The following is a 26,313-nucleotide window of genomic DNA, read 5'->3' on the forward strand; positions in this document are numbered from 1 at the left end:
AAAGTAAGAAAAATGTCAACACAAACACAGTAAAATAAAAGAAATAGTTTCCGGTTTGGGGGAAGAAATCCAATGACCTCTTGGACAGGTCAAGCGAGAGTAAGCAGCCACACCTCCTCCCCTAAATGCCTCACTAGGCAGAGGAAGGCCCTGGGGCTTCTAGGCTTGTAGCTCTCTTCTCTTGCCTTGACTCCAAGTTTGTGTGGAGTCTGCATGCTAGAAGTGACCTGTCTCCACAACCTGAGGGCCCCACCCCCTTAACTGGCTGCCTCAGGCTCTAGTGTGGCAAGTGGAGCATTGACCTTCAACCAGTTGCTCCTTGGGGTCAAAGGTGGGGTTGTTCACTAGGGCCCTGTTCTCTACATTCTGCAGCCTCTGGGGAACTGGGTCAAGTAACACCCATGTAAACAGATATGTTCCTAAGTGGGAGAAGGAAGCTTTGTCTTGCTTCCTGACATGATTGTTAAGGGTGTTGAATTCAGAGACTATCCTTTGTGGTGTCTCAAATGTATTTCTCAGCAGCTATAGATAAAATTAATTTAATTTAAGGTCATCTCTTTTTACTGGTGATCTCTTCCTAAGCATGGGTATGTAGGATCTGAAAAATCAAAAGTTAGCATAAGTACAGCCATCTTAAAGGCTTAAATACCACCCCCTAACCTAGAAGGAGGAAAATTATTAGAATCTTGAAAAATAAGTTAGTCAGCCAGTGTTAAATGTAGTGACCTTTAGTTAGCTGACCTCAAATCAGTTAATCATACACACCAAGCTTATCTTGCTAGAACCACCCTAAACATTCCGAAGGTAATCTTATCTAACCAGACCCCAGGATGTGGCCCCAGCTAAAGATTAATGTGTCTATGAAAAAACACTGTATTGTGATTGTGGAAAATTGTCCCGTCCCGCGGGATTAACGTGGAGTGTAGCCGGAGACGCCTGCAGAAATGAACAAGCAAGGGACACAAAGAACGACCAGCAAGACAGGATGTCTGATCAAGCTGGCGCAGTTTATTTGCAGCAGGCTTAATTTATACAAGTCAGCAAGGAAGGGGAGGGTCAGAAGATGATTGGTCACCAGGTGGTGCTAGCAGGAATGTGTACAAGGGTGATTGGGTCTTGGTGGGTACTGGCGGGAATAGTAAACCCGGAAAAGAAGCAGGAAATCCTCCATCTTGTGGGTGTGGGCCCTTTTGGTCTCCGGCGTCTCCTCCTTTTCTATTCTTTTAGGAGGGGTTGGGACAGGAACTTGGAGCTATTTATCTACTGGGTAGACGGTGCCTGTCTTAGGTCTAGAGGTTTAGTACCTGGCCTCTGTTTTCAGGAGCTTGCCTCTTTTCGGAGTCGGCCTGGTGTCTTCAGGGGAGCTTGCCCTAATACTGGATCGGCCTATATAAATAGGAGCTTGCCCCAGTATTAGATCGGCCCCTGTTATTTTTACCAGAGGTCTTATGTCTGTCCTGTATTTCTGCAGGTACAACCTCTTAATTACCCGTCATTGACTACCCGCCTAATTGCCCAGAGATGTTGTCAAGGGACAGGACAAAAAACCTTGACATAGCTCCTTCCTGATTCATTTTATTGCCGGCTTAGGGCTCTATGTAAAGATTCATACCTTGATCGGCTAAGGCAAGGCGGTGATAATGAACTTGGATGGGCTTTGCTATGAGGGAGTCAATTTGCTGTTTGACTAACATTGTAAGTTTTTGGAAAGCCCAGGGGCCGAAAGAAAGTACCAGTAGTAATCCTAAAAGAGGGCCTAATATAGGAAGGAGGTACGGGAGGAGTCCATTCAATCCTGTCCAAAGAGGGTTCTTCTGGAGTTCTTTCCTTCTTCTCTCGAGATCTTCTTGGAGAATCTTTATCTTATCCCGAACAATGCCTGACTTGTTGGCGTAGAAGCAGCATTTTTCCTGCAAAGCTAAACAGATACCTCCCTGTTCTGCTGTGAGGAGATCTAAACCTCGACGATTTTGCAAAACTACCTCTGCAAGTGAGTCAATTTGGTCCTGGAGATCATTGATTGTTCCTGAGAGTGTTTGAACATCATTAATTAATTGATGGGATAACTTATGGTAGGAATGTATGGCTATTCCTGCCCCTGCTGTTCCTGTGGCCATTGCGGTAGTAATCCCGAGGCCTACTAGGATTGGGATAAGCTGGATGGCTCTTTTAGAGCGTGAATGCCCTGCCATATACTCAAAGCTGGGTATGGGGATAGGTTCTTCTCCTGGGATAATATCAATATCTGGGAGAATACTGGCTTGCACACATAACCCAGTCCAATTTGAGGGTAAGGCAGTGAAGGCCAGGTTTCCTCCACAGATAAAAACTTGTCCAATAGCGGGGCAGAGAGCTGAGGAATAATTAGAAACTTGGGAGCAATTTGTGAAAGAGGCAAATCCTACGTTCACATCATCACTATTATTCTGGGGCTGCTTTTGTATGCATAGGGATGTGTTAAATCCTACAGGCTGTACTCTAAAGGGTGAGTTAAGAGTACAATTCTGTTCTGGCAGTGTAGTGGTAGCGTTAGTGGGAATTGCGAGGGGCATAGGCGTACCAAGGGTCATGCATAGCCAGCAATTTTCAGCAAGGCTGGGATTAGTAGCGTTTAGTGCGCTATGGGTGGCTTTTAGAATATCAGCAGTCTGGGTGTCAAGATCTATGCCACGAGACTTGGGCAAGGCTAGAGGGTGATACTCTAGGGGAGGGTATATTTCTTTGATAATTTTTTCAATTTTCTTTTGAACTTGGGCTTCTCTCACCTGATCTGTTGGTCCACCACCATCAGATATGTGGATTGGGGCTTGCAGTGGCCAGCAGGTCGCCTTGCCAAGTTTACCATGACAGGAGGCTTGAGCATATTTAGAATGTCCTCGGGGGTTGCTATAGTCATACTCGCCTCCAAAGGAACCAGCATAACCATTTTGTAAGATGGCTGTTAGATATTCTTTGCCATCGGCACTGGTGCACTGTTGGACAGTGCGGTAACAGGTAGAGTGTACTGCAGTGGCCTTTTGGCAGGGGTTGGGACAAGGCCCTGGTTTGCCATCAATTGTAGGTATAATTTTGGGTTTTCTTACACATTTCCAAGACTGGGGAGTCCAACCCACTCCAGATGCAGAGATATCTGCTGTGAGGTATGCTAGTTTGTCTTGGCAGTCTACGGGTCTTCTGGTAATAATTTGACCAGGTAAATATTTTGTCCCTTGAGATGTTATTTGTGTATGTCCTCTCAGGCTAGGTTCTAAATCCATCACTCCTCCCTTACAATCACAAGGGCTTCCATACAGCTGAATGAGGAGTTCTTCCTTATTTGGAGGGGGTCCAAACCCTCCTAGGACAACAGTGACTATTACAGTAGCGATAAGGGAATGGGTAGTAGACATGATGACGTTTTAGGGTTTAAATGAAAATAGGCAAGATCACTGGTAGTGGGCCTACAACTGTGCTAACAAAGGTCAGATGGGCTTACCTTGTCCAATGATGATGAATATTTGTCTTCTCCCTGAAAGGCAAGGAAAAACTGTTCTCAGGGTGGATTCTCCTCCCTGGAATGTATTGAATTATTACAATTTCGTTTTGAAGAAGTATTGATGGGTTTAACAAGGCGTTCGGGTAACCATCGAGGTCCGTTTCCCTGTGTATCATAAACACAGGCGTGACCTCTACCCCAGATAAGAACTGGGTCGGGACCATGCCATTTAAAAGTTAAAGGATCTTTCCATAGGACTTCTGCAAATTGGGTTTTTGTTTCTTGGTGCCACAACCTGTCGGCGGCTGACTTATTGTGGTTATCTATTTGTAAAAAATTGAGTGTAAATAAAGCGTGATTAAGGAGGTTTTTTGGAGAGCCTCTTATAGGGTACACTGTGTTGGTTTTAAGTTTGTTAATAGTATTCTTTATTGTCTGATGGGCCCGCTCGACTATTCCTTGTCCTTGGGGGTTGTACGGGATACCAGTGATATGCTTGATTTGAAATTGGTGACAAAAATTTTGGAACGCTTGCGAAGTGTATCCAGGTCCATTGTCTGTTTTAATAGTCTGAGGCTTACCAATAACAGTAATGCATTGAAGAACATGGGCTATGACATTCTTAGTGGCTTCCCCACTGTGAAGGGTGGCAAATATAAAACCACTGTAAGTATCGATAGTCACATGGGTATATTTAAGAGCTCCAAACTCAGGAATATGGGTAACATCCATTTGCCAGATCTCATTAGGGAGTAAACCTCTCGGGTTGACTCCTAAATGGGGGAGGGGCAGTGAGGTAACACACCCTGAACAATTTTTAACAATCTGCCTAGCTTGTTCTCTGGTGAGTTTAAATAAAAGCCGAAGAGTATGAGCATTCACATGGTGAAGAGCATGATATTGGCTAGCTTTGGTAACTGCATCGGTTGTAACAGAATATGTGAAACGGTCATTCTTGGGTATAACAGTAAGGGGTTCTTTTATGCCTTGACTGTATTTTCCTAAACCTTGGCCAGGCAGATAGCCTTGATTAAGCATTTGTCGGGCAATTATGTCATTTGGGCTGGCCATGACGAGCTTCAATTGGGATAGAATGTCACGGCCCCATAGATTAATGGGCAATCCAGCGACTATGTAAGGTTGGACTTGTCCTGAATTTCCCTCCTTATCCTTCCAAATTAAGATCTTAGAACTTTGCTTTGGGTTAGTAGATTGACCAATGCCTTTGAGATGGGTTATGGACGTACTGCAGGGCCAACTGGGAGGCCACTGTTGGGCTGATATTACTGTAGCATCTGCTCCTGTATCCACTAAACCTTCAAAGGACTTGCCATCCAATTGTAGGGTTAACAATGGCCGTTCAGTGGTAATTTGTTGCACCCAATAAGCATCAGAGGAACCAAAGGCAGCATTCAATCTAAAATTGTTATTGTAACTTTTGTTTGTTAAGTCTAACGGGAGCAATAGGAGTTGGGCTATTCTTTTTCCTTTGTAAATAGATATTGGGCCTGTCGGAGCAGAAGCTAGGGGGGTAATTTGTCCTGTATAATCATTATCAATAACTCCTGGTACAATATGAAGGCCAGCTAATGTAGAGCTCCCCCGTCCTAATATTAGACCAAAGGTATTGGAGGGTAAGGGTCCATAGGTTTCTGTGGGGAGCAACTGAATACCTTGATCGGGTACTAATATTGTGTCGGTGGCGGAACAGAGGTCCAAGCCTGCGCTTCCTGGGGTGGCACGGGAGAGGGAGCTGATGCTTGCGCAGGGAGGATTTGCTGTTGAGCTTGGGGAACGAACCTGATAGCCCCTTGGTTCGTATTCAGTAGTGGGGCCAGGGGCTGGCCCCTCTGGGAGTTTCCCTGGAGTGGCGGGAGGGGGGTACCTTCAATATTCGTTTTAGAACGGCACTCATTAGCCCAATGGAAACCACGCCGACATCGAGGGCATAGGGTTTTGGGGGGAGTACGAGGCAGGGGTGTATGAGGCAGGGAAGTGCGAGGCGGGTGAGGCTGAGTCTCTGCCTGGCACTGGCGAGCAAAATGTCCTGGTTGTTTGCAATTAAAGCAAGTTTTTTGTTTATTACTATCTATTCTGATATCTTTAAGTGCCATTCCTATGGCCAATCCAATTGCATGGGAGGTACCTATACCTGAACAAAGTTTAATATAATCAGTGAGACTGCCACAACGATGGGGTCTTATAGTTTCTTGGCAGGACAGATTAGCATTTTCATAAGCTAGGTGTTTAACCTAGCAAAGGCACTTTCTGTTTCTCCTCCCCCAACTAGTCGCTCAGCAGCATCAGTTAGGCGACTAATGAAATCACTGTAAGGTTCGTCAGGTCCTTGGCGGATTTTTGCTAGGGAGGTAGTGGCGGAGCCTTTGGGAGGGAGGCGTCGCCATGCTTTAAGGGCTGCATTTTGGACTTGAGCTAGGAGACCTGGGGGGAAGGCTGCTTGGGCTTCGTTTGTTTCATAGGGACTTCGCCCAAGAAGCTTATCTCTTGTCCATGAGCGCGAGGTTTTACTTTCACTATTGCGCTGCGCGGTCTCACGGCAGTTCTCAACAAAATCAGTACGCCATAAGACATACTCTCCTCCTGACAAAGCAGCTCGGGCTAGAGAAAGCCAGTCATTAGGGATCAGCCACCGATCACTCAGGCTTTCAATTAACGCCAATGTGAAAGGAGCTACGGGGCCGTAATTGGTAACAGCTGCCCTCTAGGGGAAACTAGGGACAAGTCTCATGGATAAAAGTAAAAAAATACCTAAGGTCTTTTCTTTTAACCCTAATTCCTCGTGTCCTGAGGGACTCCTTGAGTCCAGTAAGGAAAACTTCATGGGAGTTCAGAGAGTTGCCCATCACTATGGCTGCAACCCTTGCACTGTATAAATTTGAATCCTTTCCTCCAATTTAGCCGCAACTACATCAATGTCCTGAAACACTGGAGCTACTCTCATCAGCTCAGACGAGCCCTTGTTTACGTAGGACAGTCGGCAGGTACAATCCGCCTGCTCGGACCCTCTAGGGCAGGGACTCTGGAGTCGGAGTCCCCTGGGTATGCCTTCGAGGTGAACGACCGTTAGCCCAAAGTAAACACAAGGTTTTCAGAGAGGAACAACCAGTGAACAAAACAAGGAATAAATCGCGGCAGCAAACTGGAGGGAAGTGATAAGATCAAACGGACTGCTGAACACCCAAGAGGTTGTTTGGAATCTTGCTTGGGGGATTCGTCTACTCACCTCTCAAGGATCTGTATTATGGACGGGTGAGCCGCAGTGATCCTTCTCCATGCAGAGTCGACATCAGGTCAATACCCGTGCGGTGACTCAAATGAATGCCTGGCCAGGGCTTCCGAGCAGACGTTTCAGCAGGAGTCCCGGGGTGCCCCACGTTGGGCGCCAGTTGTCCCGTCCCGCGGGATTAACGTGGAGTGTAGCCAGAGACGCCTGCAGAAATGAACAAGCGACGCCTGCAGAAATGAACAAGCAAGGGACACAAAGAACGACCAGCAAGACAGGATGTCTGATCAAGCTGGCGCAGTTTATTTGCAGCAGGCTTAATTTATACAAGTCAGCAAGGAAGGGGAGGGTCAGAAGATGATTGGTCACCAGGTGGTGCTAGCAGGAATGTGTACAAGGGTGATTGGGTCTTGGTGGGTACTGGCGGGAATAGTAAACCCGGAAAAGAAGCAGGAAATCCGCCATCTTGTGGGTGTGGGCCCTTTTGGTCTCCGGCAGAAAATGTTGCCCCCTTTGAAAATGCTATAAAACCTTCTGGCTTTGTGTGCTCAGGGTCCTTGTTGAGACCCGCTGTGTCGGGCTGATGCTTGGACCCCAGCTAGCTGGTTCCTGAATAAATTCCTCTTGCTTGTTGCATCAAGAGACGCCTTTCGTGAGTGAATTGGGGCGGCGTCCTTCTCAGGGAGAATCCAACATTTGGGGGTTCCTCCGGGATCGTGCGCTCACCCCGCTTCACTCCCGAAGCCGTTCTTGGAGGAAGAGGTAAGGTTAGTGGTGCCTTGGGTTGTCTGTGTTCTGTTTTCTGTTTTTCAGTGAGACCGGTCAGAATTCTGAAAGGGTACCCGTTGTCTGGCAGCTGTCCCGATCCCATAAAGGGGTTGAGACTGCGGTCGGTAGACGTACTTGGAGCACCGCAGGCTGCAACCCTGGGGGATGCCTCGGGGAGGTTGGAGGGCCAGGGACGCCTGGTAGCCTCTCGTCTGTTTTTCCGGCAAAGTGAACCTGATGAGATAGGGTTGATTTTTGGGCGCCAGGAGTATCAACCCTCCGATTCCTTTCGGTTTCTGTTTGAAAATCTGAGAAAAACAAAAAGCGGCCGCTGTGTGTCTAATTTGTGTGTGTCTCTGTTTTCTGTGTCTTTTACGTGCCTGATTATTGTTATACTGACAATGGGACAGACAGTGACGACCCCCCTTAGCCTGACGTTAGATCATTGGACGGAAGTCAGAGCGAGAGCGCATAACTTGTCAGTAGAAGTAAAAAAGGGACCATGGCAGACTTTCTGTACCTCCGAATGGCCCACCTTCAATGTTGGGTGGCCCTCGGAGGGGACTTTTGATCTCCCCACTTTATTAGCAGTAAAAGCCATTGTCTTCCAGGACTCGCCTCAAGGACACCTGGATCAGCAACCCTATATTGTAGTCTGGCAGGAGTTGGTGAATAACCCACCGCCCTGGGTAAAGCCCTGGGTGCAGAAGAAAACGGGCCCTCGAGTTTTAGCTGCCCAGACCCGACCCCAGAGCAAGGAAAAAGAAACTGCTAAAGTTCACCCTGACACTCAAGATTTGCTTATGGTTGATGATCCCCCTCCCTATCCTCATGCCCCTATGGCACCCCCAGCCCTGGCACCCCTGGCCCTGGCACCCCCGGCCCCGGCACTGCCAGCCCCGGCACCCCCGGAACCACCAGCCCCTGGTGCTGAGGCAGTGGAGCCGGCTCCGGGACCTGCCCAGGGAACTCGGCGCTGCCGAGGGGCCCCCTTGGACCCACCGGGTATTTTTCCTCTCCGGTCTTATGGAGTTCCCATCCTTGGGGAAGAGGGGGACCCGCCTTTCCAACCTCTGCAATATTGGCCATTCTCCTCTGCTGATTTATACAATTGGAAAGCTAACCACCCTCCTTTTTTGGAGGAACCTCAGAGACTAATGGGACTGACAGAGTCCCTGATGTTCTCTCACCAGCGCACTTGGGATGATTGTCAGCAGCTCTTACAGGTACTCTTCACCACGGAAGAAAGAGAAAGGATCCTCCTGGAGGCGCAAAAAAACGTGCCTGGGACTGACGGACGACCATCGCAACTCCCTCATGATATAGAAAGGGGGTTCCCGCTGACCAGACCCAATTGGGACTTTAATTCTCCAGAAGGTAGGGAGCGACTAACCATCTATCGCCAGGCTCTGGTGGCAGGTCTTCGCGGGGCCGCAAGGCGCCCCACCAATTTGGCCAAGGTAAGAGAGGTTAGTCAGGGAGCCGCTGAGGCACCCGCAGTGTTCTTAGAACGCCTGATAGAAGCCTTCAGGCGGTATACTCCTTTTGACCCCACTTCTGAGGAGCACAGTGCTTCAGTGACTCTTGCCTTTATCGGGCAATCAGCACCTGATATTAGAAAACTTCAGAGACTAGAAGGCTTACAGGACTTGTCACTGAGGGACTTGGTGAAAGAAGCTGAGAAAGTTTATCATAAGAGAGAGACTGAGGAAGAGAAGGAATTAAGGAAGGAAAAGGAAAGGGAAAGTAAAGAGGAAAAGAGGGACAGGAAGCATGAGAGAAATTTAACAAAGATCTTGGCCGCAGTAGTAGAAAGTAAGGGACCCCCGCCCTCTAGTGGTAGAACTAGTAAGGCAGGGTCCCTGGGCAACTGACCTCCTTTGGATAAAGATCAGTGTGCGTACTGCAAGGAAAAGGGGCATTGGGTGAAAGAATGCCCTAAGAAACCACCGCGGGGATCTCCGAAGAAGGTGTTGTCTCTGCTGGAAGATGAGGATTAGGGAAGACGGGGCTCGGAGCCCCTCCCCGAGCCTAGGGTAACCCTGAAGGTGGAGGGGCAACCCGTTGAGTTTCTGGTGGATACCGGTGCTCAACATTCTGTACTGACCCAAGCTAGAGGCCCTCTTTCTGGCAAAAAGTCTTGGGTGTTTGGGGCCACGGGCCAGAAACAATATGCATGGACTACTCAAAGAACAGTGGACTTAGGAGTGGGACAAGTAAACCACTCATTCCTTGTCATACCGGAATGCCCCACACCCTTGTTAGGAAGAGACATCTTGACCAAAGTTGGGGCCCAAATATCCTTTCAGGCTGAAGATACCCGAGTGACTGATCGAGAGAAAAAACCTTTGGGCCTAAGTATTCTGTCCATAAGATTAGAAGACAAGTACTGCCTTTTTAAGGAACCAGGACCCTCCCGAGTTAGTCAGGGGTGGCTTAACCAGTTTCTGGGGGCCTGGGCGGAGACGGCGGGTATGGAGCTCGCTGTAAACCAGCCCCCGGTGGTCATAGAATTGAAAGCCTCAGCCTCACCAGTAACTGTGAGACAATATCCAATGAGTAAAGAATCCAGAGATGGAATTAGGCCCCATATCCAGAGGCTCATAGAGCAGGGGATATTAGTAAAATGTAAATCCCCATGGAACACTCCCTTGCTGCCTGTAAAGAAAGCGGGAACAGGAGATTATCGACCAGTGCAAGATTTAAGAGAAGTTAATAAGAGGATACAGGACATTCATCCCACTGTGCCGAACCCTTATAACCTGTTAAGCTCTCTGGCCCCGGAAAACACCTGGTATACAGTCTTAGATTTAAAAGACGCCTTCTTTTGTTTGCGCCTGCACCAGAGTAGCCAACCGCTGTTTGCTTTTGAATGGAAAGACCCCTCCACAGGAACTACTGGACAATTGACCTGGACTCGCTTGCCACAAGGATTCAAGAATTCACCCACCCTCTTCGACGAGGCTTTACATCAGGACTTGGCCTTTTACCGAGCCTCCAACCCACAGGTAACTTTATTACAATATGTTGATGACTTACTGATAGCAGCCCCTACTCAGGAAGCCTGCCAAGAGGCCACTGGAGCCCTTTTGACTGAACTTGCTAAATTGGGGTATAGGGCATCTGCCAAAAAGGCACAGATCTGCCAACAACAAGTGACTTATTTGGGATATTCCCTGAGAGAGGGGAAAAGGTGGCTTACTGAAGCCCGAAAGCAGACTGTGGCGCAGATCCCGGTTCCCACTACTCCGCGCCAAGTTCGCGAGTTTCTGGGGATGGCAGGGTTTTGTAGACTGTGGATACCCGGATATGCCACCTTAGCCGCCCCCCCTGTATCCCCTAACCAAAGGGGAAGCCCCGTTTGTTTGGGGACCTGAACAACAGCAGGCCTTTGATGATATCAAGAAGGCCCTCCTGTCGGCACCCGCTCTGGCCTTGCCAGATGTGACTAAGCCGTTCGTCCTTTTTGTGGATGAACGGAGCGGACTGGCTCGGGGAGTGTTGACCCAACAATGGGGACCTTGGAAGAGACCTGTCGCCTACTTGTCAAAGAAATTGGACCCAGTGAGTAGCGGATGGCCTGCCTGTTTGAGAGTAGTGGCGGCCGTGGCCCTCTTGGTTAAAGATTCTGACAAACTGACACTGGGACAGAAACTCACTGTGGTTGCTCCACATGCGTTGGAAAGTGTAATCTGGCAGCCACCCGAGAGATGGGTGTCGAATGCCAGAATGACTCACTACCAAACCTTACTCCTGAATCGTGATCGTGTAGAGTTTGCCCCCCCTGCCATCCTAAACCCGGCCACTCTGCTCCCCGATTCGGGGAAGGAAGTGCTCCATACCTGCCAGGAAATCCTGGCTGAGGAGACAGGGACCCGCCGGGATTTACAAAATCAGCCCTTAGGAGGACAGGGACTCCTGACTTGGTATACAGACGGGAGCAGTTACATCATGGATGGTAAGAGAATGGCTGGAGCTGCAGTAGTAGATGATGACCGGATCGTGTGGGCCAGTGGACTCCCAATGGGCACTTCTGCACAGCGAGCAGAACTCATCGCCCTGACTCAGGCTCTAAGGATGGCAGAAGGTAAGAGACTTAACGTCTACACTGACAGCCGATACGCCTTTGCCACCGCTCATATACACGGGGCTATTTATAGACAGAGAGGGCTGTTAACTTCTGCCGGGAAAGATGTTAAAAACAAACAAGAAATTTTAGATTTGTTAGAAGCCATCCATAAGCCTAAGGAAGTAGCGATAATACATTGCCCTGGACATCAGAAAGATGACTCTCCAATAGCTCGAGGAAACCGGAGGGCGGACCAAGCTGCAAAGCAAGCAGCTCAGGGAATGAGCATTTTACCCCTCCAAGTGTATCCGGAAGCCACCCACATTAAGAGCTTCCAGTATACACCTGAAGACCTCGCTTGTATAAACAAATTAGGGTTCAAAAATTCCTCGCCCCAAGAGATATACAAGTCTGAAAAAGGGAAAGTTGTCCTGCCCCAGAGAGAGGCAGAAGAATACTTAAGGCAATTACATCAATTGACACATTTGGGAGCAAAAAACCTAAAGACCATGGTTCGAGACTCCCCTTATCATGTTATTAGATTAGGAAAATTGACTGACGAGGTTGTAAAAAATTGTGTTCCCTGTCAATTAGTAAACGTGAGCAAAAATCAAGCAATATCCGGGAAAAGACTTCGAGGAGATCGCCCAGGAGCTTATTGGGAAGTTGACTTCACTGAAATTAAGCCTGCTAAGTATGGATATAAGTACCTTCTAGTTTTCCTAGACACATTTTCAGGATGGACAGAGGCGTTCCCCACCAAAACTGAGACAGCTCAGACGGTGTCTAAAAAGATCCTTGAAGAAATATTTCCCAGGTTTGGGATCCCAAAGGTAATCGGCTCCAACAACGGCCCTGCCTTTGTTGCCCAGGTAAGTCAGGGATTGGCCAAGATCCTGGGGACAGATTGGAAATTGCATTGTGCATACAGGCCCCAGAGCTCAGGACAGGTAGAAAGGATGAACAGAACTCTAAAAGAGACCTTGACTAAATTGTCCATAGAGACTGGCTTATGTGATTGGTTAGTCCTCCTTCCCTTCACCCTGTTTAGAGTCAGGAACACTCCCGGCCGCTTTGGACTAACACCCTTTGAAATAATGTTTGGGGCCCCGGCCCCGCTCCAATCAGCACATCTTCATACATTCCCCGAGTGTGCAACTAATAAGTTTTTGCTTGAAAGGTTACGAGCCTTGGAGGCTGTGCAGAAAGAGGTGTGGGCCTCCATTAAGGAAGCCTATCGGCCAGAGGACCTCTCAGTACCTCACCAGTTCCAGGTGGGAGACCCTGTCTACGTGAGAAGACACCAGACAGGAAACCTCGAGCCACGGTGGAAGGGACCTTTCATCGTCCTCCTGACTACTCCCACAGCCGTGAAAGTGGACAGCGTCTCCTCCTGGATACACGCTTCACATCTAAAGAAGGCACCCCCACTGGACCCGGACTGGCGAGTAACTCGGACTGATAAAACCCTTAAGCTTCGCTTGTGTAGAAAGAACTCTGTTATTAGTGATTCTGATGTTCCTGCTACCTCCAACCCACCAGAACCCTAACCCTCATGAACCCAGGTTACTGACATGGCAAATCATTACCCCAGCTTCCCGCCAAGTAGTAGTCCAGTTAACAGGACAACACCCTAAGGGAACCTGGTGGCCTACCCTCACTGTAGATATATGCACTCTTTTCAAACAAGACCCCTGGTACGAAGATAAAGTTGGGGTACCCGGATGTGGCACTCGGGATTATACAGTGCATTGGGGCCCTGGGACTATGAAAGAGATCCAAAGTACCTGCTTTTATGTATGCCCGGCCCCCTCAACTGATGCCGAGGTCTCACAGTGTGGTGGGCAGACAGATTTTTTTTGTAAAAATTAGGGTTGTGAGCAGACAGGGTCATGCCATTGGCTGACAGGAAGTGCAGGGAGACCTCCTCCAGGCCTCATAAAAATCCAACGGGGTGCCACTCGTGCCCAATGCAGGACTAATCCCACCTGCAATCTTATTGACATCTCCTTCACAGATGCAGGAAAAAGGGCAACAAACTGGGAAAAAGGGCTTACATGGGGACTAAGACTCTACCAGAGTGGCTATGATAATGGAGTCTTGTTCATGCTCAGGCTTAAAGTAGAGACTCTCCCGGCTATCCCAGTGGGACCCAACGTTGTCCTGCGGGATCGGCCGCGTCTCCCAGCCCCAGCCCCCGAGCAGACCCTAGCCCCACCTGTGGACTCTACCACCACTCCCTCTGTCTCCACTCTTGGCCAAGTTACCCCTTTTCCTAGCACAGGACAACGCCTTCTCAACCTCCTTGAAGGGGCTTTTCAGGCCTTAAACACCACCAATCCTAAAACTACTGAATCCTGTTGGTTGTGTTTCTCTTCTGGGCCGCCTTATTATGAAGGATTAGGATTGTTGGGCAGTTTTAACAGGACGACCCGTCACGAGATCTGTAGCTGGGGGAGCCATAGGAAACTAACTCTGACTGAAGTGACTGGAAGAGGAAGAGGTTTAGGTACAGTTCCCCCCACCCATAAAGCTTTGTGTAATGAAACCATAGCTGTAACCTCCTCAGGTGAAAATGAGTATCTAGTCCCTCCTCCCGAGGGATGGTGAGCTTGTAATACTGGAGTGACCCCATGTGTCTCTACTTCTGCCTTCAACTCCTCCCACGATTTCTGTATCATGGTTCAGCTGGTGCCCAGGTTGATGTATCATGATGATCTCTCATTCGTAGCTGAATTTGAACCTAGGCATAGATATAAGAGAGAGCCGGTCTCGCTGACCTTAGCCGTGTTGTTAGGGATAGGAGTCGCAGCCGGAGTGGGAACGGGGGCAGCCGCTATTGTCCAAGGGAACCAACATTATGAAGGACTAAGGACAGCTATTGATGAAGACTTAAAGGCCATAGAGCAGTCCATTACAAAACTTGAAGAATCTCTGACTTCCCTCTCTGAGGTAGTCTTGCAGAATAGACGAGGGCTGGATCTGCTGTTCCTAAAAGAAGGAGGACTGTGTGCAGCTTTAAAAGAAGAATGCTGCTTTTATGCAGATCATTCCAGAATAGTAAGAGATTCAATGTCAAAGCTTAGGGAAAGGCTAGACCAGAGAAAGAAAGAACGGGAAGCCGGCCAAGGGCTATTTGAATCTTGGTTCACTAGATCCCCGTGGTTTACAACCCTGATATCCACTCTGGCTGGGCCCTTACTCATCCTTGTGTTGCTCCTCACTTTAAGACCCTGCATATTAAATCGGCTGATAACTTTTGTTAGAGAAAGAGTGAGTGCTGTTCATGTACTGATGTTGAGGCAACAATATCATTCACTCACCCCACAAGAAGATACAAACATTCCATGATTGGAATGCCCCTAAAGAGAAGTGGGGAAATGTAGGATCTGAAAAATCATAAGTTAGCATAAGTACAGCCATCTTAAAGGCTTAAATACCACTCCCTAACCTAGAAGGAGGAAAATTATTAGAATCTTGAAAAACAAGTTAGTCAGCCAGTGTTAAATGTAGTGACCTTTAGTTAGCTGACCTCAAATCAGTTAATCATACACACCAAGCTTATCTTGCTAGAACCACCCTAAACATTCCGAAGGTAATCTTATCTAACCAGACCCCAGGATGTGGCCCCAGCCAAAGATTTATGTGTCTATGAAAAAACACTGTATTGTGATTGTGGAAAATGTTGCCCCCTTTGAAAATGCTATAAAACCTTCTGGCTTTGTGTGTTCAGGGTCCTTGTTGAGACCCGCTGTGTCGGGCTGATGCTTGGACCCCAGCTAGCTGGTTCCTGAATAAATTCCTCTTGCTTGTTGCATCAAGAGACGCCTTTCGTGAGTGAATTGGGGTGGCGTCCTCCTCAGGGAGAATCCAACAGGTAGAAAAGCTTTAGACTTTCAAAAGGTCTTTGCACTCTCGGCAATGATGTTGCTGGCTTCCTCTTTAGGATTCCACAAAAACACAAGAAGGGGCAGTAAGAAGCCAGCAGGGGCAAGTTAGAAAATTCCAAATGGAAACAATCAAGGACCTTTAACAAAGAGAAGAAGCTGATGGAATTTAAGAGTCAGGCTTGCAGGATTTGCTGAGGTATCAGACCTCTGCAAAATGAATTTTTATACAATTTTAGTACGTGTCTTTATGTTTTTAATGTAAAATGTAAAAAAATAAAATAGGACCAAGAAATTTTTAAAGTGTAATTCTAATAATACCCCACTTACCGAGCTGATGGATTATGAAGAAGCCTGGGGCTGTTGACTGATGCACTCTTGTTTACTGAGCAGGCCATCGGATTGGGATATTTCCAGATCCTTTTATTCACCACTCTCTTCTAAACAAAAGGTGTATACATAGTGATTACTTGTTGAACAAGAAACCTGCAAATTTTCACTACAAAACAACAGGATAGAGTGAAACAATGAGAAAGTAACACATTTCTAGCACCTTATGTTTTTGTTTTGATCAATTTTCCCTCCCCAACCTGTCTCATGGGGAGCTATTTCCCTTAAAAATCTGCTTAACTATGTGATGGTCACTCTTTTTGCAACAATGAAGCTGTTCTGTCACTTTTTTCAAGATTAAAAAGCATAACTTGCAGTATTTTTACTGAGGATGTGGATAATGCTGGGAAAAAGTTGTAACTGTTGTGCTTTTAAAGATTATTTCACAAATGAGATCTTTTATCTTGTTGGAGTTATTGACCAAATATTAATAGGTTTTTTTTTCTTTTTTGTAATGAGCCAGGTTTAGCAATCAGTATGTATACACTCCCAGAGCTCAGAAATTATGATTCTGGTAAACTCTTGAGTACCTTGGTTTCATAGTTAAGGGGCAAAATATATTTTGGAAAATAAAGGTGATAAAAAGACAAGTGTTATTATACCAATCATTCAGTTCTGGGGCAACATTTATTGGTCCCAGGATTATGAAAGAGTAAGCTATTAAGACCTGAGTTGTCCTAAAGGCCGAGCTAAGCGGGCAGAGTACTACTAGAAAACTCAGAAGTCTAAAGTAGACTATTAAAAGGCATTAAGGTGTGAGATATTCCACTTAAAATTTAGTTTGTTAGAGTCAGTATTTCCTGTTTAAGGAGTGTGCCTTATAGTTCTCTCTGCTGAAATTGGTACCTTTAAGCCACCTGCCATATTATCATGTTTCTTGACTCTAATTCTTCAGCTGAGAGTCTCGGCGTGAGGATAATTTGCTTGTCCTGATACTTTTGTTTTACTTTAGCTGCCTGAAAACAGTTCAGTCATTGGAGTTAAGAATTTTGTAGTTGCACATTGAAAAACACAATGAGATAGATATATCTTTTGCCTGTAATTTTGTTTAAAAAAGAAAAGTGAAAAATAAAAATCCCAGTTGGGGAAGCAATCTCTCATATGGTGCTGGTGTTAATTTAAATCCCTAAACCTTCATAAAGGACAGTTTGGCAATAAGAAATACATTTCTAAGTCTTTTATACCTATTGAAATTGTGAATATCTGGAAATTTCCCCTAAAATAATTAAGATGTAGAAAGATTTGGCTATAAGATTGTCACAGCATTATTTATAATAACCTCAAACTGGAAATAATCTGAATTTCCATTGAAAGGGGACTAGTACAATATTCATTAGTAAACAGAATATTGTGGAATATTTAATGGTATAAAAACATGTGTAACAGGATGATATATGAGACTTTGGTCTTTAAATCCCAAAAAGTTGAGAACAAAACAGAAAATGGTAAGCCCTTTCATCATTTAATAAAGTGTGATGCTTACTTATCTTTCTGGGTCTTGCAAAGGAGATGGTAAATAGATTTGCGACTGGTCTTTGGCTCAAGACCCACGCAAAGATATAAAACCACTGGTTGGATGGAGAGATTCCTCAGGATAGAGTTTGGGGTTCTGTGAAATATTTGCTCCCCCACATCCCTGGGAGTTGGTCTCTAAGGAGACTCTTCTGGGAGTTTGAGCTCCCTGGGTTCTGGGGGCAATATAAGGAGCTAGTGTTTGGTCCCTGAAGAGACTAAAGGCTCAAGATAATAAACCCAGGTAAGAAGGAGAAGAGAGGGGGTGCCTACACTGTCACCATTTGTACAACAGGGGTGTGGTATTGTCCTGCGTGAGGGTTTCAGCTCCGGGCAAGTTCCCTCTGGCTTCAGTAAGACTGAATGACAACAACAGAATGTTGGGGGCACCAAGGGGCTCATACCAAGCTTTATTCTCACAGCAGTAGACCGAGCACTGGACCCCATCAGCCTCATGTCTGCCCTGGCTTGGCCTCTGCTCCCCTCTCTCCTACTTCCCTCCCTTCTTAGCACCAGGCAGAGCTCTTCTTACAGCAATACTAGCAGTAATGGCTCATTGCCAACGGGCATACAAGCATGTACCAGCTCAGTGGTCTAAGTATTACCTCATCACACGTACACAGTGGGTAGATTAGGATCAGGTCAGGATCCTGACCATGGAGTTCTCACTTTCCCTATAGCCACTCTCCTGTTGCATTTCTGTGCACTGGCAGGTCAGCCTGGGCTACAGTTTCTCTCTTCCCTTGCAGTTTTTACTGAATTTCTTAGAAGTAGCCAACACAACCAACTACCCCGACATTTTCCACCAAATCCCCTAAAGCTTCGTCCTCAGGCTACACATGGTAATAATTTAACGTATTAGTTACTAAACAGAAACCCGGGTTTGCTTCCTTCCCCAGGTCTAATCAGGGTTCTCTACCATTCCTTGACTCAGCCAGGTCCCTATTTTAGTGTCTGTCACTTGCATCATGTTGTGAGTTGAATACTATCCCTCAGAATTCACGTCCACCCAAAACCTGTGATTGTGACTTTATTTGGAAATAGAGTTATATTGGATTACGGCGGGTTCTACTTATAATGACTGGTGTCCTTGTAAGGAGAGGGAAATTTGAGACACAGAGACAGGGAAGATGGCAGAGATTGGACCCAGAGTCTAACGCTCTCAATTCCTCTCCCAGGCCTCTGCGGAAGGAGCCTTTGGGCTCTTCTCAGTTACTGGGAGGCCTCAGGTGACTCATTCAAGAGAACGTTACAAGCTAGTCTCCTATGGGGTGGCTCAACACACTGGCTTCACAGATCAGCTGACAACTTTCACTGAGGTGAGTGTCTTGACTTGATATGTGGATGTAGCTGGTGGTGCTGGTGAAGTGCCAGAACTGGAGGTGCTTTCAGGTTTTCACTGTTGCCATTCTCTTCTGTGTTCCTTTACTTTGAAGGGACACAAAGAAACATTAACATGGCCAAGCATGAATAAAGCTTAGTGTGACCACTGTTTTTCTCTTAGCAATCAGGCATTATAGATAGTGTGGATTCCTTCACTACCATGTTCTACTTAAAGCTACCCTCTGGCCTGTGGGCCATTTTGAGTAGGCCACATTCTACCAAGAAACCCACTGTGATTACAGGATTTTTTAATCAAACAGAAAACATTGGAACTAAATTACTTGCAGGTGGTCTGGAAAGGTTTTCAACTTTGCATACAAATTCTGATCATTTGTCATTCCTCTTGCAATTTTCTAGCAGTTTTTTGTTGTCCCCGTAGAAGTTCTTGTTCCTGCATTTTTTTGCTTAGATTATATAATTTCTATTAAAAGAAAAAACTTCTGCTGGTACATTGTTATTTTTCTCTATAATATAAATTGAAAAGTATGTAAGAGGGGGAAGCATCTTCAGTATTTAAAATGTCCAAGGCATTTAAAGCTGTTATGAAGATCCGGGTAGAAATACTGTATTGCACATGCTTATTCTTCTCTTCTTTAAGAAAAAACAAAATAGGGCCATTTTAAGTGGGATGTGCTCCATTGAAACACAGGATTGAACCGTGGAGGTGTGTAACCTGTATTTGCTTTCAGTTCCCAGTCTTGTGTCTTGTCAGCTTCACAGTGGTTGTTCAGGCCTTGCATCAAGATACTGTGAAGTGAATCATAGATATGCTTCCGGAGTGCTCTTTGTACAAGTGTATAAAATGTGCTTGACTCTGCTCAGGGCATTGGGGCATTTCCGACCGGTCACAAGCTGCTGAGCTTGGTCCAAGCAGCAGCCTGTGCTGGTTTCTCTGCATGAACAGGAGTTGAAGTATTGAGGACAGAGTTAGCTACTCACGTTGTTGCTAATGATAGGCTCGGTAGAGTGGTCAAAATATGATCAATTGAGCAGAAATTTATTCAGGAGTTTGATACCCATCTGATAGAACCTGGCTCAAAACCTTCTGACAGGTGTCCAGTTTGTAATGAATGAAGTTCCTGCCTTAGCCTGCTCCCTGTTGTCTGACTTAACGCTGTTTTTCCAGACTGTTCTCCTTGTCTCTCTGATCGTACTGGTTTGCAGGCCGCTTGGTGGACATAACGGGAGTCTTCCTACTTTCATATTGTGGCTACACTGTTCTCTTGCCTGAAAACCATTTATTTTCCTCTTTGTCTAACCATAGCCTAACCAACATCCATGCCCTAGAAATGTCACCTCATGTCACCAGGGCCCCTTTCCTCCTCCCAGCCCCATAATTCATCTCTGCCTCCTCTGTCAGTGTCATTAACATCATCTCACATGGCCAGCTCCCCACCTCAAGGCCGGCCCATGCTACACAGGATCGTCATGTTTTCATATTTCCATTCTTATAGCACATGGCATAGAAAAGCCTAGGATCTAGTAGGTATCCGGTAAGAACCTATACAGGAGAATGATGTTTACACAAGTGCATGCGGGTGGCACAGGTGGTGTTGTGCACACGGCCTTACACATACCAGTGAAAGCAAAGAGGAGAGTGTAGTGAGCGAGGCTGCGTGGTCTGGCAGCGTGCCCAGGGACGGGCCGCACAGACACTTCGGCCTCACACTCTGTGATCGTACGTTTGAGCCCACTGGAGCTGAGTAGGCCACTTTACTACTTGAAGCCTCAAGACTTCCTTGTAATTCCAGATTTATTTGTGGAACTTTAAAATTTTTTCTATTTGAATGAGATTGCTTAATGACCCAGGACACTTCTCATTTAGACAGGGCAAACTGGAAACTAAAATAAAAACACTGTTTTCTAGACTAAAATGTTTAGAAAAGAAGTAATGTCATGCCTCTAGCTATATAAGAGTATATAGAAGTATATATTTTATATAACTTTTTTACCTATGTAACCTATAAAAAGTGAACACATGCTCTGATGGGGGCAGTTGGGGCCTGTGACACTAACTTCTGCAGAACTCAATTGGCCAGAACAAAACCAAACCTAGATTTAATTTGCTGGAGTGAGTTGGGTGGTTAGCCACTGGTTAGATCCAGGGGCTACATTGAAAAAAATTAATGGCCCTTATGTATAACATAAAAAAAGCAGTCGTTTTTTATTCTGCCCCATCTATTCCTCAAACTTTTTGATTACAAGAGCTTCTTGAGATCCACACCCATCACATGCCGTCCGGGTCCTGGGGCTGAGACTTCATCGCGGGTCAGACTTACCTTCTACTTCCCCCTTTTATGCTGAACACAGCAGAGCTCCCATTTAATATGGCATTGAAATAGGTTAGCCCTCCCTGTTACAAGGATGTCTGTCAGATGAGGTTTTGAGCTGAGTGAGAGATGAGTTTGTTGAGAACAAGAGGTCAGAAATATGCTGTGTCTTGTCATGTCGGTGCCACACAAAAAAAAGATGGAGGGTGCCCTGCCGCACGGCGGGATGACCCCGTGAGTCAGCAGGAAGTGAGCACAAAGGGACTCGAGCAGTTGTCTGTTGAGGTGACCGTACATGCAACAGAAATCCTGGTGTTTAAATTATGCTGTGGATAAGTTTGAGAATCACAGCCACCCAGTTAAGAAAAAAATAGTGACAAATAATACTGGTCTCTTCATACAATAGGTTTATCTCTCTACCTAAATGACTTACCTTGCAAATAATCTGTGATCTTTTGTTTGTTTGTTTTCAGCAAATATCACAGTTAGTTTACCAATCAAACAACCAGACTGATAGTGTGGCCTGTAAAGCAGTATTAAAAGCAAGATATGTGGAATTGCCTAACACTATCTTTCACTATGCTTGTGCTAGAAAATTCAGTGTATTTAGTAGACTGAATCTTGGCCATCCGAGACTGGGAGATGCGACCTTATTTGAAAAACGGATCTTCGCAGATTTAATTAAGGATCTCAAGGAGAGAAGATTACCCTGGTGGGCCCTAGTTACCACCACAGGTGTCCTTATGAGAATCGGAGGAAGGCAGATAACAGGGGTACAGGACGAAGAAGCAATGTGACCAGAGAGGCAGAAATGGGAGCGTGGGATTCCAGCAGCCCACAGGGGCTGGAAGAAGCAGAGAGCATTCTCCCCTTGAGCCTCCACAGGGAGTGTGGTCCCTCTGACACCTTGATGTTGAACTCTGGCCTCCAGAACTGTGAGAGAATAACTTTTTGTTGTTTTAAGCAACCCTATTGTGATAGTTTGGTAGAGCAGACACAGGAACTAATAGGCCTACTATGTGCCAGTCACTGTGCGGGTCGTGGGGAGGAGGTGAACATGCACGGCCTTTGCATTGCTCCTCTTTCACGGCACTGGGACAGAAGGCTGGGGAGAGAGTTACAGTTACTTATTCAGTATGTCTGATGTCAGCTTTCCATGTGCCAGTCGCTAAGCTAGGCTCCTGGAAAGGAGCCACAAACAAGACAAAGTTCCCTTCCCTCCCTATGGGCCTTACTTTCTAGCAAGTACGAAATAATGCTTAAGGCCATGAGCACAAAGATTGGCGATGACATTAATTCCAATCAGGAGGCTGAGGGAAAATGTTAAGCATGGTGCGTTTGAGATGAAGGTGGCGTGCAAGAGAGAAGGGGCATTCCAAATGGCGGGGTCAAGGCTAGTAATGCCAGACAGTCTGAGGTGCCTTCCGGTCAGCATGACGGAGGGTAGACAGCCAATATCTGTAACACACCCTTTCTAAAATTGTTTGTGATGTTTCTTCATGTGAAAACCATTTCCAAAAATTGCATTTTGGGGAGTTAACAACATCCAGTTTCATGGATTCCAAATTGCATATCCTTGGAAAAGATGCCATGTATGATGTATTCACGCAAGGTCAGGTAGGAGGATCTCAAAGAATTTTTAATGAATCGACACTAAAGTGCTTCTCTCTCTTAGCCTTGGTTTACCTTCACTGGCTCCTGGCTGGCAGATTTGCTGTATTAAATATGGCCTACATGCTGAGTCCAAATAACTTTTGCCTAATGCTATGATTTCCCTTAGAAAATGTACTGTCAGAGTTCTGTGTACACTTTCTTGGATGCAGCTACTGTGAAGGTTTGTAAAAGTCTGTTTGTTCAGGCAATAATGTATGAATTCATGAAAAAGACAGTAAGCTATTTAAGCAATCACCTTCAGGCTGTCTGTCATCCTTTATAGAAGTCTCCTAAGCATGATGGAACAGACTTTAATTTTGTCAGTTTAATGGTGAAGAGTGTCTAATGGATTGCCTAAAAATTGAAATCCCCTTTCAAAAAAACAGGGATATTTCCAAGGGCTTTCTATATTCTGGGTGAGGAATTCAGATGGATTGAAATACTTAAAACAACTCACCAGGGAGACCTATGCAGCTCTTTGCAGCACCTACTTTTCAGTCTCTGAGCAGACCTGCACTTGGGGAAGGGTGCTCTGTCTCCTGCACCGCTCAGGGGTGGGGGTAGAGGCTTCTGACTGAGCTTCCCACATCTGGGGTGGAGGCCCTTCTTTTCCAGTTACACCCACAGCAGTGCTGAATGCTGAATATTCATGTGCCTCAATCCTTGTTTTGGTGAAGTGAACACAAGTACTTAAATGGAGGTTACCAGGGCCCCTTTACTATGATTAAGAATTTGCAACCTGGCTACTATGATCTGAGCTATAATTTTACTGTATATTAATTATAGTTAGAGTGGTTTGGAACCTGAAAATTTTGTTCCATTTAATTTTGTTCCATTGCAAGTTTGCAGCATTAACTCATGTTCTAATTCCAAAAATAGGCAAGAAATCAGCCCAGGTGCATGGACTTCACAGTGTCAGGACAAATCTCATCAGAAACTATGCATTTGTCCTGGCAAGGGGAAAGGCCTCCTAACATCTTTTTTGAGGGAGATTCTTTATCAATTTGTGCTCTTTTTATCCTATAATATTGCCATGTTTCCCATAATGGAATACTATGAAAGGAAATTTAATACAAAATATATATGATTATAGATATAGAGATAGATAGATATAGATATATATATGATTATGTTTCCATAAAAAAAACACATTAAATTTCAGAAGATGTTGCCTGAGCCACCAAACCAACTTCTAGAACATTAAAGAGCCTACTTAGAATCAGGTCGGAACTTTGCTGGAGTTCTTTTGGGAGTTTCCGATACTTCAAAAAATTACCACTTTATTTTTGACATTCCAAAAGGATAAATAAAACCGTGTCAACGAATGAGCCACGTGGTCCATAGGGAGGTGGGAGGAGGTCATTCACTGAAAGAATCCCGCTGAGAAAGGCTTTTTCTTGGCTCAGCAGTTTACTCTGTAATGATACAGGCTGAAGCACATAAATCCGCCCGTCTCTCTTTGTGCCTGCTCAACAAAGGTGGGGAGTTCTAAATATTAAAATTGAGCAGCGACATAAGTTCAGTTTCTTAGTAGGTATGTCACTATTTGAAATTACCTCATGTATTTACTTCTCTATTCTGTTACTTTCTGTGTTAACTCTTGAGACTGTCTCACGAGATCTTGCCTGGTACACAGAACGGTGCCTGGAAGGTGATGAGTGCCCCACAGCTGCTGCACGCAGGCAAATGAGCAAATGAATGAATGAGCTTCTGACTTATTTGTGTGTTATTTGGGAACATTTCGTAACTTCTCTGGCAAAGGCGGTCGTCCAGGGCAAAAGAAATGACACCATAAACGGCCATTAGATTTGGCACCAAGTCTTGTAAAACCTGTTTGCATTTGTGTACGGGGTCCGTCAGCCGGCAGATACTTAATGAGGACAGCTAATAGCAGTTCTCTAATAAGGAGGATGGCACATTGGTTATAACTCCATAGTTTGACTCAGTCCTTCCTCCTTGCAACATTTGGATGGGCAACATGAAACTAAATGGTTTGATCTAAAGTGAGCTTAAAAAAAAATCAAGTGTGTTTAGACTCTGGCTTAGTATTTTTGCCATTTACTTGGTGGGAGTCAGTGGACAGACATTTAAAGTGCTAATGCTACTTTGAATGAGAGGATTTGAAAAGTGAGTCTTTGAGATTTTAAAAATAATATTGAAAGCGGGTGGTATATTGAGTCAATACACACAGTTTATATAAATGTAAGGCTAGCATCTAGCTTGACATTGTGCACATTCATAGAGACAAGCCGATAACTTCATGTCTTCTATTATCATTGAACCAGAGCTGACAGTGACATCAAAACGTTGGCTGTGTTTTGTTTACTGTTGTTATGCATTTGAAGAGTTTTTGGTCACTATCCTTCATTTATTCAACCCTCTAGGGATTGCTCAGTCCATATTCAAACAACTGGCAGTTTTTAGGCTTTATATCCCAGAATAGATGAGAAATAAAAGAAAAATAAAACTTACCAATTCACTGATAATTTGGTTGGCAACAAATTGTGCCGACTGAATACTAAACAGCAGCGTATTTCTGAATCTCTCCCTGCGTGGAATTAAGGGAACCAAACATGCAATGGATGAACTTGAAAAATTGAGATTTTATCCAGGTGTTTCAAAGGCATTTAGTATCACACAGGAAGGAGCTTTTTTTTTTTTTTTTTTTTTTTTACTTTTTTCTCATTATATGTTCATCACCTTTCCCTCTTACAATTGCTGCTAGACCCTTTATAGACCCTTTAGTTCTCTATTAAATGGAAGCAATAAAATTGTGCACACTCACCCTCCTCTTCTTGATTTTTAAAATGAGACTTTTAATGTTTCACTCTTAAATATGATGGCTTTTTTTAGAGATCATTTTTTATAATTTACTATAGTGAACATATATTGAATTTTATGTATGTTTTGTCTATGTTGAAATTTTTCTGTGATTCCATTTTTCTTCCTTCATCTTTAAATTTACTGAGTTGCATAAATGGATTCTCAACTGTTAAACTTTTTCATTTCTGAATCAAATTTAACTTCTTTTGTTTTAATACATTGCTGAATTTGGCTTCAGGGCATTTGTTTAAGATTTCTGCATCTATGCTCTTGAGTAACATTGGCCCCTAACTTTTCTTACATTCTTGTCTGGTTGTGGTAGTAAGGTGTTTATAACCACACCATCATATTGGTGTATGTTCCTTCATTTGCTATTTTATGGGAAAAAAGTAATGTAATATTTTAATTATTTTTCCTGAATGTTTGGCTGAACTAAAGTCTTAGTTTTTAGGGAGATATTAAACAATTGACTCTCTATTGTTTATAGGATTATTTAGGCTATTTATTCCTTATTCATTATCGGCAAGATATAATTTTTCCTTTTAAAAATTTGTTCACTTGGCTAAACATTAAGTGTATTGGTACAGTTTTGTTTCTATCACTTATACTTTCATATTCAAAATATTGTATTAGATTCTTTAGTTTCTTCTTCTTGGTCTTAATTTTGCCAGATCTGTTCACTTGTGCTAACTTTTCAGAGTAGTGATTTCTGAAGTTTTAAATTATCTCTAGTGCTTTTGTTGGTTTGTTTTCTACTGTATCAATTTCAGGTACTTATTACTCCCTTCTCTTCCGCCTGCTCTCTTTGGTTTGTTTTCCCATATATTCTTAATTTGGAT

General features: G+C 44.9%; 1 long non-coding RNA gene across 1 annotated transcript; it reads right to left on the minus strand.

Moving 5' to 3' along the window:
* Positions 1 to 960: 960 nt before the first annotated feature.
* LOC140847734 (uncharacterized) lies at positions 961 to 17,010 on the minus strand. Its single transcript, XR_012127842.1, has 2 exons — positions 15,774 to 17,010; positions 961 to 6,926 (listed from the first exon to the last, which is right to left on the minus strand). It is a non-coding gene; the product is annotated as an uncharacterized lncRNA (long non-coding RNA).
* Positions 17,011 to 26,313: the final 9,303 nt, after the last annotated feature.

Source organism: Manis javanica, chromosome 2, assembly GCF_040802235.1.
Source record: "Manis javanica isolate MJ-LG chromosome 2, MJ_LKY, whole genome shotgun sequence".
NCBI lineage: Eukaryota > Metazoa > Chordata > Mammalia > Pholidota > Manidae > Manis > Manis javanica.